This window comes from Podarcis pityusensis (assembly GCF_964106645.2).
Source record: "Podarcis pityusensis genome assembly, chromosome: 9".
NCBI classification, from domain to species: domain Eukaryota; kingdom Metazoa; phylum Chordata; class Lepidosauria; order Squamata; family Lacertidae; genus Podarcis; species Podarcis pityusensis.
The window spans coordinates 72,266,436-72,282,363 of record NC_138034.1 but is presented as its reverse complement, the minus strand read 5'-3'; the positions used below and the strand labels follow the sequence as shown (position 1 = coordinate 72,282,363).

The following is a 15,928-nucleotide window of genomic DNA, read 5'->3' as shown; positions in this document are numbered from 1 at the left end:
TGAAGATTCTCCATCTCTGCTTTAGCTCAGTGTTGTCTATAGTGGCTCTCCTGCTGGATCAGGCCAATGGCCCGTCTAGTCCAGCATCCTGTGCTCACAGTGAGATGCCTGTGGGATCTCGAACACAAGAACACTCTCCCCTTGCTATTCAGAAGCATCACAGTCTCCTACTGTCGAGGCAGAGCAGATAGTAGCCATTGACAGCCCCCTCCTCCATTAACTGGTCTGATCCTCCGTTAAGGCCATCTGGGTTGGTGGCCCCCACCGCCTCCTGTGGCAATGAGTTCCAAAGTTTAATAATAAATACTCTTTTAAAATCTGAATAAATACTCTTTTAAAATCTGCTCTGAATTTTCCAACCCTCAGCTTCATTGGCAGAGGCACCAGCTTCCCTAGAGGGGGCTGGCATGACATCATGTGATGTCCTCTGAATATTGATGGGGGCAGCCCCCTCAAAAGAAATATTTGAGGGGCCGAAACTGCCTTGGTCCCTAGGATGCCCCTGCCTCAAGTTCTAACATTATGAGGGAGGGAGAGAAACTTTTCTCTGTTGACTCTCCCTGTGCCATTTTACTAATTTCTATCCTGCCTCCCCCTTCTGATATTTCGTGCATGCTGTCCCAGAATGTGGGCATTTCGGGGCACCTTTTCTTGGGCTGCCGAATTGCATCGCAAAATTCAGAGGCGTGTGGCTTTCATAGAATCAGAGAATCGTAGTTCTTCTTTATTTCTCAGGTGGCTTCAGCGAGTATGAATTAGGTAGATTTGCATCAGAAAGCAAATCAAACCGCCCTTACTCACTTTTTTCACCTGTTTTTGCAACCCTGCCTCCTGGCTCGCCTTGTGCTTTTGACTGTCACATGCTGCTTCTGACTCACCTCAGACTGCTTCACATCACCTGCCTGACATGTATTGCAGATGCGCAAAGGGGCCATGCACCCTGAATTCTGCCCCCCACTTCTGAGTTTGCCACCTCCTCTTGTGCAATGTGTGGGGACCTGAGATGGGTGCAGAAATCAGCGCAAACACCTCTCCCTCCCTCCCTCTCTCTCTCCCCTTGCTTTGGCTACCTCCGTCTGGTTGCAAAAAGAGAGAGAAACCTTCCAGCGATCCATCCCATCATATTCCGGGCCTCTAAAGACTCCGCAACGCCCACAGATATCCTCGTGCTTGATGAAAACAGAGCAAATTCAAAAGCCACATTTGGCAAAATTGCATCAACAAGCAGATTCCTAGCCAGGGCGCCGTTCCGACGGGGGTAGATATTTGCAAAGAACCGCCGGGCCATGTGTTTGATTTGGCGCCTTTCTCTTGCCAGGGCCTGCTCCGATCGGATGGCTCGGGCAGGATGCGCTCCCTCGGTGGCACAAATCTCAGCTCCTCCTGCTTCCCTTGTCTCATCATGCCCAGAATGGATGCTCAGATCTATTGCAGGGAGGAACAGAACTGTATAAGGCTAAGTACAGAAGGTCTGGTGTGTGTCACCACTAGGCCATAGTCAGCAGAGCATAGGGAAGGGGGCTGACTCAGTGGGAAACTCTGTTGGCATCTCCACCCCCATCGCTCAGCCCAGATATTGACACCCAGCACCATTGCTCAGCCCCCATTGACTTTGAGCACCGAGGGCCTTCTGGTGGTTCCCTCACCGCAAGAAGCGAGGTTGCAGGGAACCAGCCAGAGGGCCTTCTCGGTGGCGGCACCCTCCCTGTGGAACGCCTTCCCGTCAGATGTCAAGAAGATTAAGAACTACACGTTTCCAAGCACAATTCAAAGTGTTGGTGCTGACCTTTAAAGCCCTAAACGGCCTCGGCCCAGTATACCTGAAGGAGCATCTCCACCCCCATTGTTCTTTCCAGACACTGAGGTCCAGCGCCGAGGGCCTTCTGGTGGTTCTCTCGCTGTGAGAAGCCAAGTTACAGGGAACCAGGCAGAGGGCCTTCCCGGTGGTGGCACCCGCCCTGTGGAACGCTCTCCCACCAGATGTCAAAGAGGAAAACAACTATCAGACTTTTAGAAGACATCTGAAGGCAGCCCTGTTTAGGGAAGCTTTTAACGTTTAAAAGACTATTGTATGTTAATATTCTGTTGAAAGCCATCCAGAGTGGCTGGGGAAACCCAGCCAGATGGGCGGGGTATAAATAATAAATTATTATTATTATTATTATTACAACTTTTATAAGACAACTGAAGGCAGCCCTGTTTAGGGAAGCTTTTTAATGTTTGGTGTTTTATCGTGTTTTTAATATTCGCGTTGGGATAGGGTTGCCATACGTCTGGATTTTCCCAGGTTTTCTCATGATGGAATTAGCGTCCAGGGGGAATTTAGGGAAATATCCGGGTTTTTTGAAACTTTCTCAAGAAACGCTCAACAACCTTTTGAAAAGAAAGCTCTGTTAAGTTTTTACTTCTATAAATATGGCAACCCTATGTTGGGAGCCAGCCAGAGTGGCTGGGGCAACCCAGACAGATGGGTGGCATACAAATAATGTTGTTGTTGTTGTTGTTGTTGCAGCACTGAAGCAGTTGCCCTGGGTCTGATCTCATGGGTCAGGGAAAGCCTGGATGGAAACCTACCTCTTTCCAAGGCACCTGAAGCAACGGGTGGTTGCTGCTTCACATATGACAGAGGGAAGGGCACAGCGAATGGGCAATGGGAAGAATGGAATCATAATTTTATTTTTATTTTTATTTTAAAAAAAAAAAACCTGTATAATTGGCTAAAGTGTGGAAATATTGGGTAAATATAGGAAAACTAACAATTTATTTATTTATTTTAAAAGAGGAAGAATGGAATAAATAAATAAATTGTAGAGTTGGAAGGGACCTCAAAGGTCATGTAGCCCCACCCCTACAATGCAGTAATCTCAGCTAAAGCATCCATGCAGGGCCTGCAAGACGGAGCTGTTCCGCCAGGCCTTTGGTTGGGGTTCAGTCTGATTCTTTTCTTTCTGTATAAGAACAAGCATTAAAGAGGCCTCCTAGACGGCTCACAGGTCCTTTATAAGACCAGTGGTAACAGTTGGCCCTGGAGAATATGAACCACTCTCAATTTTACCCGTGGACTGCCATCTGTCCAGATTTTCATTTGTTCTGAACTAATTTTAAGATGTATTTTAATTAATTGATTGCCTGTTTTTATGTTCTTTGTATACTGTGTTAGTTTTATGATGTTAGCCGCCCTGAGCCCGGCTCCGGCCGGGGTACAAATAAAAATTTATTATTATTTATTATTATGACAGATGGCCACCAACCTCTGCTTAAAAACCATCTTTCTCCATCTTAGATATTTGAAGATGACTGTCATCTTTCCTCTCAGTGTCCTTGGTCTGTTCAAGGCACAATGTTGTTGTTTAGTCATTTAGTCATGTTCGACTCTTCGTGACCCCCTGGACCAGAGCAGGCCAGGCACTCCTGTCTTCCACTGCCTCCTGCAGTTTGGTCAAACTCATGCTGGTAGCTTCGAGAACACTGTCCAACCATCTTGTCCTCTGTTGTCCCCTTCTCCTTATGCCCTCCATCTTTCCCAACACAGGGTCTTTTCCAGGGAGTCTTCTCTTCTCATGAGGTGGCCAAAGTCTTGGAGCCTCAGCTTCAGGATCTGTCCTTCCAGTGAGCACTCAGGGCTGATTTCCTAGAATAGAGAGGTTTGATCTTCTTGCAGTCCATGGGACTCTCAGAGTCTCCTCCAGCTCCATAATTCAAAAGCATCCATTCTTCGGCGATCAGCCTTCTTTATGGTCCAGCTCTCACTTCCATACATCACTACTGGGAAAACCATAGCTTTAACTATACAAACCTTTGTCAGCAAGGTGATGTCTCTGCTTTTTAAGATGTTGTCTAGGTTTGTCATTGCTTTTCTCCCAAGAAGCAGGCGTCTTTAGAGTGGTACAATTACTTCCCTTGACCTGGACACTAGACTTCTGTTCATGCAGCCTAGAATAGTATTCGCTCTGTTAAGAGGCAGGGGTACCTCTGAGCATATGCAGAGTGCATATTCCCGCCCCCAAGCAACCATAGTTTGGACTCCCCCCGCCCTGACATACCTGAGCTTAAGGGAGTTAAAGGTTTCCATAGCAAAGGGCTTTCAAGTACCTTTGAGCTCCGGCACCTCTTATCTCCAAAAAATGAAAACAACATGTAATTGTATAATTATTCCCGATCTCCCTGGGCACACACTTAGTGGGCTGTGTGCATTTCTTATTTAAACCCAGTCTCTATAGCAGCGGCGGAACCGCATTAGTCGTGGGAGATGAGAAGAGCTGTCGAAGGAAGTTGAGAGCGACTGAATCACATCGCAGGTCGAAATGGCTTAGAACCAGCGTGGAAAACCATAAAGAAGGCTGATCGCCAAAGAATTGATGCTTTTGAGTTATGGTGCTGGAGGAGACTCTTGAGAGTCCCATGGACTGCAAGAAGATCAAACCTCTCCATTCTGAAGGAAATCAGCCCTGAGTGCTCACTGGAAGGACAGATCCTGAAGCTGAGGCTCCAAGACTTTGGCCACCTCAGGAGAAGAGAAGACTCCCTGGAAAAGACCCTGATGTTGGGAAAGATGGAGGGCACAAGGAGAAGGGGACGACAGAGGACGAGATGGTGGGACAGTGTTCTTGAAGCTACCAGCATGAGTTTGACCAAACTGCAGGAGGCAGTGGAAGACAGGAGTGCCTGGCGTGCTCTGGTTCATGGGGTCACAAAGAGTCGGACACAACTAAACAACTAAACAACAAAAGCGTGGCAAACACAGGGGCCTGGATCCGGTGGCCTGCCAGCCCCCCCATCTTTCTCCCCATCAGGTGAATGCAACAGAACAACCACCCCATTGCCTCACTGGGAAGGTTTAAACCCTTTCTGAATTCATTGAATCCTTGGAAGTTGCCCTTGACCCCACCCAGATTCTTAGGAATGTAAATTAAATAAAGCCAAGAAACAATCGTCATTGCTTTATTATCAACCACTGTGATTACATATCTTAAAGTGTAAAAAATAAGGAAATAACTATTGAATTGTGGAGTCGTCTCATTAAATACAGAGTTTCCTCATTGGCCAAGGAAGTGCCCTCTGTACTAGGCCATCCTCTTTAGTGCCGAAGCTCAGACTTCCCAGTTATTATTTTTTGACACTGTACTTTGCAAACTTCTTTTTCGATCTCTAGGGCTTTAGTCATCCCCTGCACAGTCCTGCCAACCCCAAGAAGATCAATATTGATCCCTTTGGGAAACCTTGAACGGCAACAGGGGAATCAGGACAAAGCAATTTCCATGGGGCAGAATTCGCACACATCACTCCCCAAATGTGCATTCACCTTCAATAGACTGGGTCCATCATGTCTAACCACCAATTACATATGCTCTTTGCCTCCCCCACAAATTCGTTTCATCTCTTTTAATAGCCACCTTTTAAAGCTTCACTTTGTTTATAATATGACGTTTTGTTGTGTTTTTCCATTTTGCTGGAAGAGGCCCGAGTGGCTGGAGAAACCCAGCCAGATTGGTGGGGTATAAATAATTAAATTATTATTATTATTATTACTTGTGGCAGGGAGTTCCATGCACTAAGGAAATACTGTGTGAAGAAATGCTTGAGCTTCTGCCACTTAATATTATTGGGCCATCCATAAATTTCTACTATTATGAGAGAAGGGCGAAAAGCTGTTTATAATCATAGACTCATGAAGTTGTAGAGTTGGAAGGGACCCTGAGGGTCATCTAGTCCAACCCCCTGCAGTGCAGGAATCTCATCTAAAGCATCCATGACACATGGCCATCCAACCTGCTTAAGGCGACATTTTTCCACCTTCACCGCATCAAGCAGTTGGTCCCTTACCTTTCCTGCCCTGACCTGGCCACAGTGATCCATGCGATGGTCACCTCCAGGCTTGACTACTGTAATTCGCTCTACGCGGGGCTGCCCTTGAAGCTGTCCCAGAAACTCCAGCGGGTGCAGAATGCTGCAGCGAGGCTCCTCACGGGGTCTCTGCCATGGGAGCATATTCACCCAGTGCTTTTCCAGCTGCACTGGCTCCCAGTGGAGTACAGGGTCAGATTTAAGGTGCTGTTTTTGACCTTTAAAGCCCTTCACAGCCTAGGACCCTCATACCTATGGGACTGCCTCTCCTGGTATGCCCCACGGAGGACCTTAAGGTCCATAAATAGCAACACTCTAGTGGTCCCGGGGCCTAAGGAAGTCAGATTAGCCTCAACCAGAGGCAGGGCCTTTTTAACACTGGCTCCGGCCTGGTGGAACGCTCTGTCTCTTGAGACGAGGGCCCTGCAGGATCTGATTTCTTTCCGCAGGGCCTGTAAGACAGAGTTGTTCCGCCTGGCCTTTGGCTTGGAATCAACTTGATTCCCTCCCCCTCTTTCTTTTTTCCTTTCTCCTCCTGTGAAGAGGTTGCATTTTAATGTTTTAATGTTGTATTTTAATCTTGTTTTTTAAGTTGTATTTAAGTTATATTTTGTTTTTATTATTGATTGTTAGCCGCCCTGAGCCCAGTCTTGGCTGGGGAGGGCGAGGTATAAATAGAATTTATTATTATTATTATTATAAACCTCCAAGGAAGGAGAGTCCACAATTTCCTGAGCTATCATATCTCCTCTATGTCTCCTCTTTTCCAGGCTAAACATACCCAGCTCCTTCGACCGTTCCTCATAAGGCTTAGTTTCCAGACCCTTGATCATTTCAGTCACCCTCCTCTGCACATCTTCCAGCCTGTCAACATCCTTTTTACATTGTGGTACCCAGAATTGGACACCATATTCCAGGTGTGGTCTGACCAAGACAGAATAGAGTGGTATTAATACTTCCCTTGATCTGGACACCAGACTTCTGTTGATGCAGCATGGAATAGTATTCGCTTTTTTTGTTGCTGCATCACCATGTTGACTCATGTTCTACTTGTGGTCCAGCAAGACCCCTAGATCCTTTTCAAATGTACTGCTGTCAAGCCAGGTGTTCTCCCATCTTATATTTGAGCAGCTGGTTCTTCCTGCCTAAGTGCAGGACCTGACATTTGCCTCTACTGTATTGAAATTCATTTTATTAGCTTGCGCCCAGTTCTCCAATCTGTTAAGATCAATTGATGAATGTGGGTTCAGTTTCCCAATTGGAAGAAACGCTTCATTACTTGCAACTTCTAACCGGCGCACAGAAAAAAAGCAAAATGGGACAATAAAACGTGTCAAAAAATAAAAATGCCATCAAACCCAAACATCTCCCATCACGTGTGGACCAGCCCCGACCCTTCCTCCAAGCCTTGGAGCGCTGCAGTGCGGGAAGAGTTAAAAAGGGCAGGCGATCCACCCTCCTCCCGGATCCTGCTCTCTGATAGGCTGAGGCTGTGGCAAGGGGGGCGTGGCCAGGGGGGTTGGCTGCCGTTTGCCGCAAGAAAAGGGGCAAGATGCGTGTCTGCGAGTGCGCGCGTGTGTATCGGTGACGCTGGCCGGGATGCGAGCCGCCAGCCCGCTCGCCTGCAGCGCCGCTCGCCTCCTTCCTTGCAAAGGCTCCGCGATGCGCCGGGTGGCCGCCTGAGCGCACGCTTTGAATTCGCCCCCCGTGCAATTGGTCGGAGGTCGTCGTTTTCGGTTGCATTTCATTTTTGAACTCCAAGCACCTTCCCCGTCGCGGTGCATGCTTCTCTCCTGCATCCCGAGCCGCCGCCGCCGCCAAAAAAAGAGAGGATTAAAAACCGGACGCCTCCCGGCTGAAGGAGCTGCTGCGCGCCCAGGGCGCATCGCCTGCGTTCCTGCAAAGAGTAAGGGCACGGCGGGGAGGAGGAGAGGTAGCTCTTGCCTACACGCCCGGGAGGGATTTGGGGAGGGGGCGCAGGAGGAGAGAGAGAGGGAGGCGTCGCCACACACTTGGACGGGGGGGGGGGTTGCTTGCATGGTGGTGGAAGACTGGTTACGTTTGCACGCGCTACCTTTTTTCCCCCCCGTTTGCAAAATCGCTCTGGGTTGAGGAAATCGGTGCACGAAGAGGATTCTGTGGGAGGACGGGAGCGTGTGCAGATATGGTTGCAATTAAAATGTGGTGCACGGCGGAGATGCGGGGGTCCTCCGAAATAAGCCCCGCCACCTCTTCCGATTTATTTTCTGCTTATTAGTTTAGTTTGCCCTCCCCCACCTAACCCTCCATGAGCTTGGAGACCTCTGCTTCTTGCAATATAATCTGACGCGCCGCCGGAGAATGCAAGGGGATGCATATCCGTTGCAAACGTGTGCATTGCTCCAGAATAAAATATTTCCACCAGTTTTTTCTTTTTGGTCATCTGGGGCGGGGGTATAGCCTCTTCGCTTGCTTTTCTCCACCCCCCGCCTTGCAATGTTGAAGAAGCAGCCACCCATTGATAAAGGATGTGCGTGCGTTTGTGTAAGTAAAACCATAAAACCCCTTGCAGGTATGATCAGGGATGGTTGGTGTTAGGGTTGGGTTGTGTGTCTGTGTGTGTGGTTGTGTTTTTTTTTTTTAAGATGATGTCATAAATGGGGTGTCATCCAGAGCGCGAGGTGAGGTGCTGGCGTTTGGGTGATGAACAGGGATGGCTGCAAATTATGTCATCTGCTTTTCTGGATGCAACTGCTGCGTGCCATTTCGCTGGCAAACTAGACGGGGGGGGGACCGGCTCCCCCCCTTTTTGAAGGCTAAGCCAAGGTGTAGAAACCGGGAGAGAGGGGTTCGAAATGGCTATATAATGCCCCTTGGTTTGTTTGCTTTTTATTGTCGGTAGCATTATAGCTGCAAAGCAAGGATGGCCATAAACTCCCGGTAAACGTGACATGTTGTCCAGCTGAGCAGAAGGATTAAATGTCCTCTTCCTCTCTGTGTGTGTGTGTTTCAAAGACTGAAACATTTTTGCTTGCTATAACCCTCCGTCACATCGTTTTGGGCTCCATATACGCATGGATATAGTATTCTGTGATGATCAGGTCTCTTTTGGCTGTGCATGGATCACCGAACTCGGCAGAGACCTCTCTCGTTTCTTGAAGATGGAGCCTTCGTTTTGTGGCTGTTGTGGGGTTTTTTTAAAGCGGATTTCATTTCAGTCCTGTTGTGGACGGATCCTTAAAAAATGATGATAATCCAGATCCTGCGAATTTGGCATATCCTTTATTTGGGGCATCTGAAATCCACCCGGTCCGTAACCTTCCTTCTCCCATCCCCGCAAAGGTTTCCTAAAATAGAGAGCGAGGGAGAGGAGATTACACATCACCGGGGTGAGCCATCCAGCAAATGTAGCTGGGTAGACCTGTACTATTAGGGGCAATATTGAGTGTGTGTGTGTGGGACACACAACACACACACACACACACGAATCAAGTGGCTTTGGTCTGCTGAAGCATTCGCTCATTACTGCTCATCTCTAGAGTTGGCCCGGTGCATAACTGGGTCATTGTGCATGCAAATTTCTCCCTCTCTCTCTCTCTCACACACATATATAATTACTATATCCTGAAGCTGGATTTCCAAGCTGCTTTAGGAAGGCATTTTTCTGCTCTCTTCCCCCCCCCCACCTTCTCCCTAGTAGAGAGCTCAGGGAGCCCTTAGCTGCAGTGCAGCGGAGATAAGGGAGAGAGCTGGGTAGGTTTCTCTGCCCATCCTTTGCTGCCCCTTTGCAACCCTGCACTCAGGCTTATTTTCACGCTGGCTCGGTTAAGCATGATGTAAGCACGTTGGCAGGGTTTCTCACACACACACACGCATGCATGCATGCACGCACATCCATGTCGTCTTTCACACTCCAGCAAAAGCTTTGATCTCCCGGTCGCTGGCATGAGAGAGGAGAGCGAGAGAGCGAAAGGTTTCTTCCTGGTGATTGGTTGAAGGAGCGGCTTTCCACCAGATCTGTGGTGCAGCTGTTCTCGTGTAAGGCTTCCCTGCCCGTTCAGGCAAAGGCGGCCTTTCTCTGGAATGAGTCTCTGCCCCACTCGAGATGCTCTCAGTCTGCATTTCCACAGTGGGAGACGCCGGAGGAGGAAAAACAAGACTAACAGGAGGTGAAAGTAGGGGCCCAGATTTCGGAATAAACCACCTGTGATAGACTCATGGAATTGTAGGATTGTGGTGTCGGGAAGGGATCCAAAGCGTCGTCTAGGCCAACCCCCCGCAATGCAGGAATCACAGCTAAATAATCCCTCAGATGGCCATCCAATCTCTAATCAAAGGAAGTAGAGAACGGGGCCTTCTCTGCAGTGGCTCCCTGTCTGTGGAATGCTCTCCCCAGGGAAGTTCATTATACCCCTTTAGACACCATGCAAAAACGTTCCTTTTTAACCAGGCCTTTGGCTGATTTGATTGACATCCTAAAGGTAAAGGGACCCCTGACCATTAGGTCCAGTCGTGGCCGACTCTGGGGCTGCGGCGCTCATCTTGCTTTATTGGCCGAGGGAGCCGGCATACAGCTTCCGGGTCATGTGGCCAGCATGACTAAGCCGCTTCTGGCGAACCAGAGCAGCGCACGGAAATGCCTTCCCGCCGGAGTGGTACCTATTTATCTACTTGCACTTAGACGTGCTTTCAGACTGCTAGGTTGACAGGAGCAGGGACCGAGCAACGGGAGCTCACCCCATCGCGGGGATTCGAACCGCCAACCTTCTGATCGGCGAGTCCTAGACTCTGTGGTTTAACCCACAGCGCCACCTGCGTCCCTTGATTGACATCCTAGGCCCTTCTAAATTTTTTTTTTTTGTGGGAGAAGAGTTATTGGGTTGTTGCTTTTATTTTGATTATATCTTTTGTGCTTTTATATTTTGATTTTGTTTTGTGAACTGCCCTGAGACCTCTGGGTGGTATATAAATTCAATAAATAATAGTAACAACAGCAATAGAGGCACACCACTTTTCGATTTAGTCCGCTCCACTGTCAACCAGCTCTTACAATCAGAAAGTTCTTCCCAATGTTTAGTCGGAATCTCCTTCCTTGTAACTTGAATAGGTTCAGGTCCTACTCTCCAGAGCAGGAGAGCACAAGCAACAGCCCTTCAGATCGTTGAAGACGGCTATCCAATCTCCTCTAGGTCTTCTCTTCTCCAGGCTAAACAAACCCAACTCCTCAACCGTTCCTTGTAAACCTTGGTTTCCCAGACCCTTGATCATCTTGTTCACCTTTCTCTGCACATGTTCCAGCATGTCAATATGCTTCTTAAACTGTGGTGCCCAGAAATGGACACAGGACTCCAGTAGGGCAGGGCGATATGTCAATATACAGTGGTGCCTCGCAAGACGAAATTAATTCGTTCCACGAGTTTTTTCGTCTTGCGGTTTTTTTCGTCTTGCGAAGCACGGTGTCGGAAAAGTTTTGGAAAAGCTTCAAAAATCACCAAAGTCTTCAAAAACCTCAAAAAAGGCTACCACACCGCGTGCTATGAGTTGCTCCTCGAAGTCAAGTCGCAACTGTATTAACGGTTTTAAGAAAAAGGAAACAAACTTGCAAGACGTTTCCGTCTTGCGAAGCAAGCCCATAGGGAAAATCGTCTTGCGAAGGAACTCAAAAAACCAAAAACCCTTTCGTTTTGCGAGTTTTCCGTCTTGCGAGGCATTCGTCTTGCGAGGTACCACTGTATCATCCAAAACTGGTTTGAAGTCCATACAGTGGTACCTCGGGTTAAGTTCTTAATTCGTTCTGGAGGTCCGTTCTTAACCTGAAACTGTTCTTAACCTGAGGTACCACTTTAGCTAATGGGGCCTTCCGCTGCCGCTGTGCCGCTGGAGCACGATTTCTGTTCACATCCTGAAGCAAAGTTCTTAACCTGAGGTACTACAGTGGTACCTCGGGTTACATACGCTTCAGGTTACAGACTCCGCTAACCCAGAAATAGTACCTCGGGTTAAGAACTTTGCTTCAGGATGAGAACAGAAATCGTGCTCCTGCTGCGCGGCGGCAGCGGGAGGCCCCATTAGCTAAAGTGGTGCTTCAGGTTAAGAACAGTTTAAGGTTAAGAACAGACGTCCGGAACGAATTAAGTACTTAACCCGAGGTACCACTGTATTTCAGGGTTAGCGGAGTCTGTAACCTGAAGCGTATGTAACCTGAGGTACCACTGTATTGTGATAATCTGTTTCATAATTTTTGACCTGGCAATATACAGTCATACCTCAGGTTACAGACACTTCAGGTTGCGTTTTTTCGGGTTACGGACGCCACGAAACCCGGAAGTACCGGAACAGGTTACTACCGGGTTTTGGTAGGTGCGCATGCGCAGAAGCGCTAAATCGTGCTTTGCGCCTGTGCAGAAGCGCTGAATTGCAACCCGCGCATGTGAAGACGCGCCACTGTGAGTTGCGAATGCTGTGGGTTGCGAACGTGCCGCCTGCACGGATCACGTTCACAACCCGAGTGTCCACTGTATTGCGAATCATGCTGTGTGTGTTTGTGCTGTGCAAAAATCACAATGTGGGGGAACCTGTGAAGCCAGCCATCACCTCTGCGTAGCTCCATCCTTATTTTAGACATTGTGATATAAAACGATTAGGCAGAGGGCAGTGGAGGCTGGTCCATTGGGGCAAGAGGGGCACTGCCCAGCCAAAGTCAACCTGCCCTTAGCCAGCCCCCATCTGCCTGCCTTCTTACCTACAACCAGTCTTGGGGGGGCGGCGTTGCCTGTTGGTTTCCTCCCCCTTAGCCAAGCGTAGAACTCAGTGGGGAGGTGTCATGGACTGGTTGGAGGTAGAGGAACGGTGGGAGGAACCAGCTGGGGAGTCCCCAAAGGAAGAAGGAAGAAGGCTCAGAGCCTGGGATGGTGGTGGGACAATGAGTGGTCAGAGGGAGAGGAGGAGGTGCCAGAAGCTGAAGAGGTAACAGGGCTTAGTGAGCGGTGAGTCTGTAGCAGAGAGCAGTCCAGAATCAGAGGCAGAAGCTGAAGCAAGAGAGAGGGGAGGCCAAGAGGCAGAGAAAAGTCAGGCTGGTGGAGAGTCACAGGTGTCTCCCCCTTTGGCTGCGAAGAGCTACCCTCCCCGCTGAACCAGAAGAGGCATGAAAAGGGGTGGAGGAGAGGTTGGTTGCATGCAGACACAGTCTCCGATTGCTCGGAAAGAGCCCTGGTGAGGAGGCGAGAGCTTTCAGTCTCCGAAACTGGTTTTCATGGAGGAAGACCTCCAGGAATTAGCCGTTCTGCTCCTTACGCCTGACACACAACCAAGTCTGTGGAGGTCGTGTTAATAAAGAGTTCATTCCATCTTTGAACAGTGTGATTACGGACAACGCTTGAGTCCGTTGGCTGTGCCTGCCGTGCGCTCTAGCGCCACCTAGTGTCAGTCTCCCCGCCTTCCACCCTGTGAGTCCCAAAGGGTACCAGCCTAGCGCTGGTAATGAGAAAGACCTCTCTCTCTTTCTCTCTCTCTGCCTGAAACCGCAAAGACCTGCTGCCATTCTGATCAAGACAGTTCCATGTTTGTTGGGCCAGTGATCTGACTTGCCGTAAGGCTGCTGGCTTCCTGCCTCCAGCCCCCACAAGCCCACCTGTCTTCTGCCGGTGTTTGCAGCCGCTGAGGTTGCAATTTTGGAAAACGAAGTTTTGTGCCGTTTGTTCTATTTAGGGACCAGGGCCACGACCGACTTCGCATGTCTTTCTCTCTTTCCGTGCCCTTTGGAGCCCCCCTCCCACTGCTGATTTGTACGTGCGAAAGACAAATGCAGTTTTTAAACCTGACTTTATCGAGTTCTTAAAACTGCAAGCTCTTGTTCCAGTGTGACCATCTCCGACTTGCTACGCCTTTTGTGTCGCCTGCGAATAGATTCTTTATTTGGGGAAGTGAAATCTTAGCCCCGCACCTGCCGGGTTCCTCCCTCCCATAGTGTTTGCGCATGTTTAGGAATGGCTTTTCCACATTTGAACCTCTCCTCTCTCTATGGCACTGTCTCGTTTCATCGCAGTTTAGCAGCAACAGCTAGTCTTCCTCAACGGATTCCTTTCTCTTGACTGTTGTCCTATGAGGAAGAACTTTATCACAGTAAGAGCTGTTTGAGAGTGGGATGGTCTCCCTCCAGAGGTTGTGGACTCTCCTTCTTTGGAGGTTTCTAAGCAGAGGTCAGATGGTCATCTGTTGTGGATGCTTCAGCTGAGAGTCCTGCATTGCAGGGGGTTGGACTAGATGACCCTTGGGACCCATTCCAATTTTACAATTTTATGGTTCTCTGTGGCCCTCAAACATATCCTAAAGCTGCTTCTATCATGACAAAAGTTCCTTCCTTCTTCCTTTGCTTCATTCCATGGTGTTCACAACACCATTGGAAAGGGCAATATCTTGTTTGATAAAAAATATATATATATGATGTAATACAACCAGGGAAAGAAATTAACAAACTTTTTTTTCCTGAAGCTGCCTGAACAAATTGGGAAGTTACTACTACTACTACTGCTGCTACTACAGAGGTACCTCGGGTTACGTACGCTTCAGGTTACAGACTCCGCTAACCCAGAAATATTACCTCGGGTTAAGAACTTTGCTTCAGGATGAGAACATAAATTGTGCTCCGGCGGCACGGCAGCAGCAGGAGGCCCCATTAGCTAAAGTGGTGCTTCAGGTTAAGTACAGTTTCAGGTTAAGAACGAACCTCCAGAACGAATTAAGTACTTAACCCGAGGTACCACTGTACTACTACTGCTACTCCTCCTCTCTCTTTCTCTCTCTCTTTATATAATTTTTATTAAAGTTTCTGTTTTGCAATTTAAAATACTCCTTTTACATCCTTAAAATATCAGTGACTTACCTTCTTCTCTTTCTATGGTTTATTTTACATATCATAAATCCTTGCATATTTTACAAAAACTATACCATTCAGGATTCCGCTTTTGCATCCATCAAAACTTATTTGCACTGTTGAATTTATCTTAATGCTGCCAGCGTTCTCCCCTCCCTCTGTTTGCGTAGTACTCTAAAGCTGGAAAGGAATCGCTTTCAGTTGCTTCCCAGAACATAAGGTGTATCGGTCAGTTGTACTAAAAATAATAACTCTCTGTAGACATATTATTTATCTTTTGCATTTATATCCCACCTTTCCTCCAAGGTGGTGACGTACATAATTCTTCTCCCTCTTTTATCCTCTTAAACAACAACCCTGTGGGGTAGGCTAGGCTGAGAATGAGTGTCTGTTCCAAGGGCACGCAGTGAATTTCATGGCTGAATGGAGATTTGAACCCTGCTCCCTCAGGTCCTGGTCCAGCACTCCATCCACTACACCACAGAGTGACCTCATCAGGTCCAGTGGGATTTACTTCTGAGCAGATGTGCATGTTGTTTGTTGTTGTTTAGTCGTGTCCGACTCTTCGTGACCCCCTGGACCAGAGCACGCCAGGCACTTCTGTCTTCCACTGCCTCCCGCAGCTTGGTCAAACTCATGCTGGTAGCTTCGAGAACACCGTCCAACCATGTCGTCCCCTTTTCCTTGTGCCCTCCATCTTTCCCAACATCAGGGTCTTTTCCAGGGAGTCTTCTCTTCTCATGAGGTGGCCAAGGTCTTGGAGCCTCAGCTTCAGGATCTGTCCTTCCAGTGAGCACTCAGGGCTGATTTCCTTCAGAATGGAGAGGTTTGATCTTCTTGCAGTCCATGGGACTCTCAAGAGTCTCCTCCAGCACCATAATTCAAAAGCATCAATTCTTCAACGATCAGCCATCTTTATGGTCCAGCTCTCACTTCCATACATCACTACTGGGAAAACCATAGCTTTAACTATACAGTGGTAGCTCGGGTTACAGACGCTTCAGGTTACAGACGCTTCAGGTTACAGACTCCGCTAACCCAGAAATAGTACCTCGGGTTAAGAACTTTGCTTCAGGATGAGAACAGAAAACGTGTGGCGGCAGCGGGAAGCCCCATTAGCTAAAGCGGTGCTTCAGGTTAAGAACAGTTTCAGGTTAAGAACGGACCTCCGGAACGAATTAAGTTCTTAACCCGAGGTACCACTGTACGGACCTTTGTTGGCAAGGTGATTTG

General features: G+C 48.4%; 1 protein-coding gene across 4 annotated transcripts in view; it reads left to right on the top strand.

The window, feature by feature from the left end:
* Nucleotides 1-7,064: 7,064 nt before the first annotated feature.
* Nucleotides 7,065-15,928, top strand: part of LZTS3 (leucine zipper tumor suppressor family member 3) — a 125,224-nt gene continuing 116,360 nt past the window's right edge. For 2 of the 4 annotated variants that reach the window (XR_013990465.1, XM_081020822.1), the window contains exon 1: nucleotides 7,067-7,750. The gene's annotated coding sequence lies outside the window, so the exon portion shown is untranslated. Of the gene's footprint in view, nucleotides 7,778-15,928 lie in introns of all 4 variants that reach the window. The other 2 variants (XM_081020827.1, XM_081020825.1) reach the window with 2 other exon arrangements.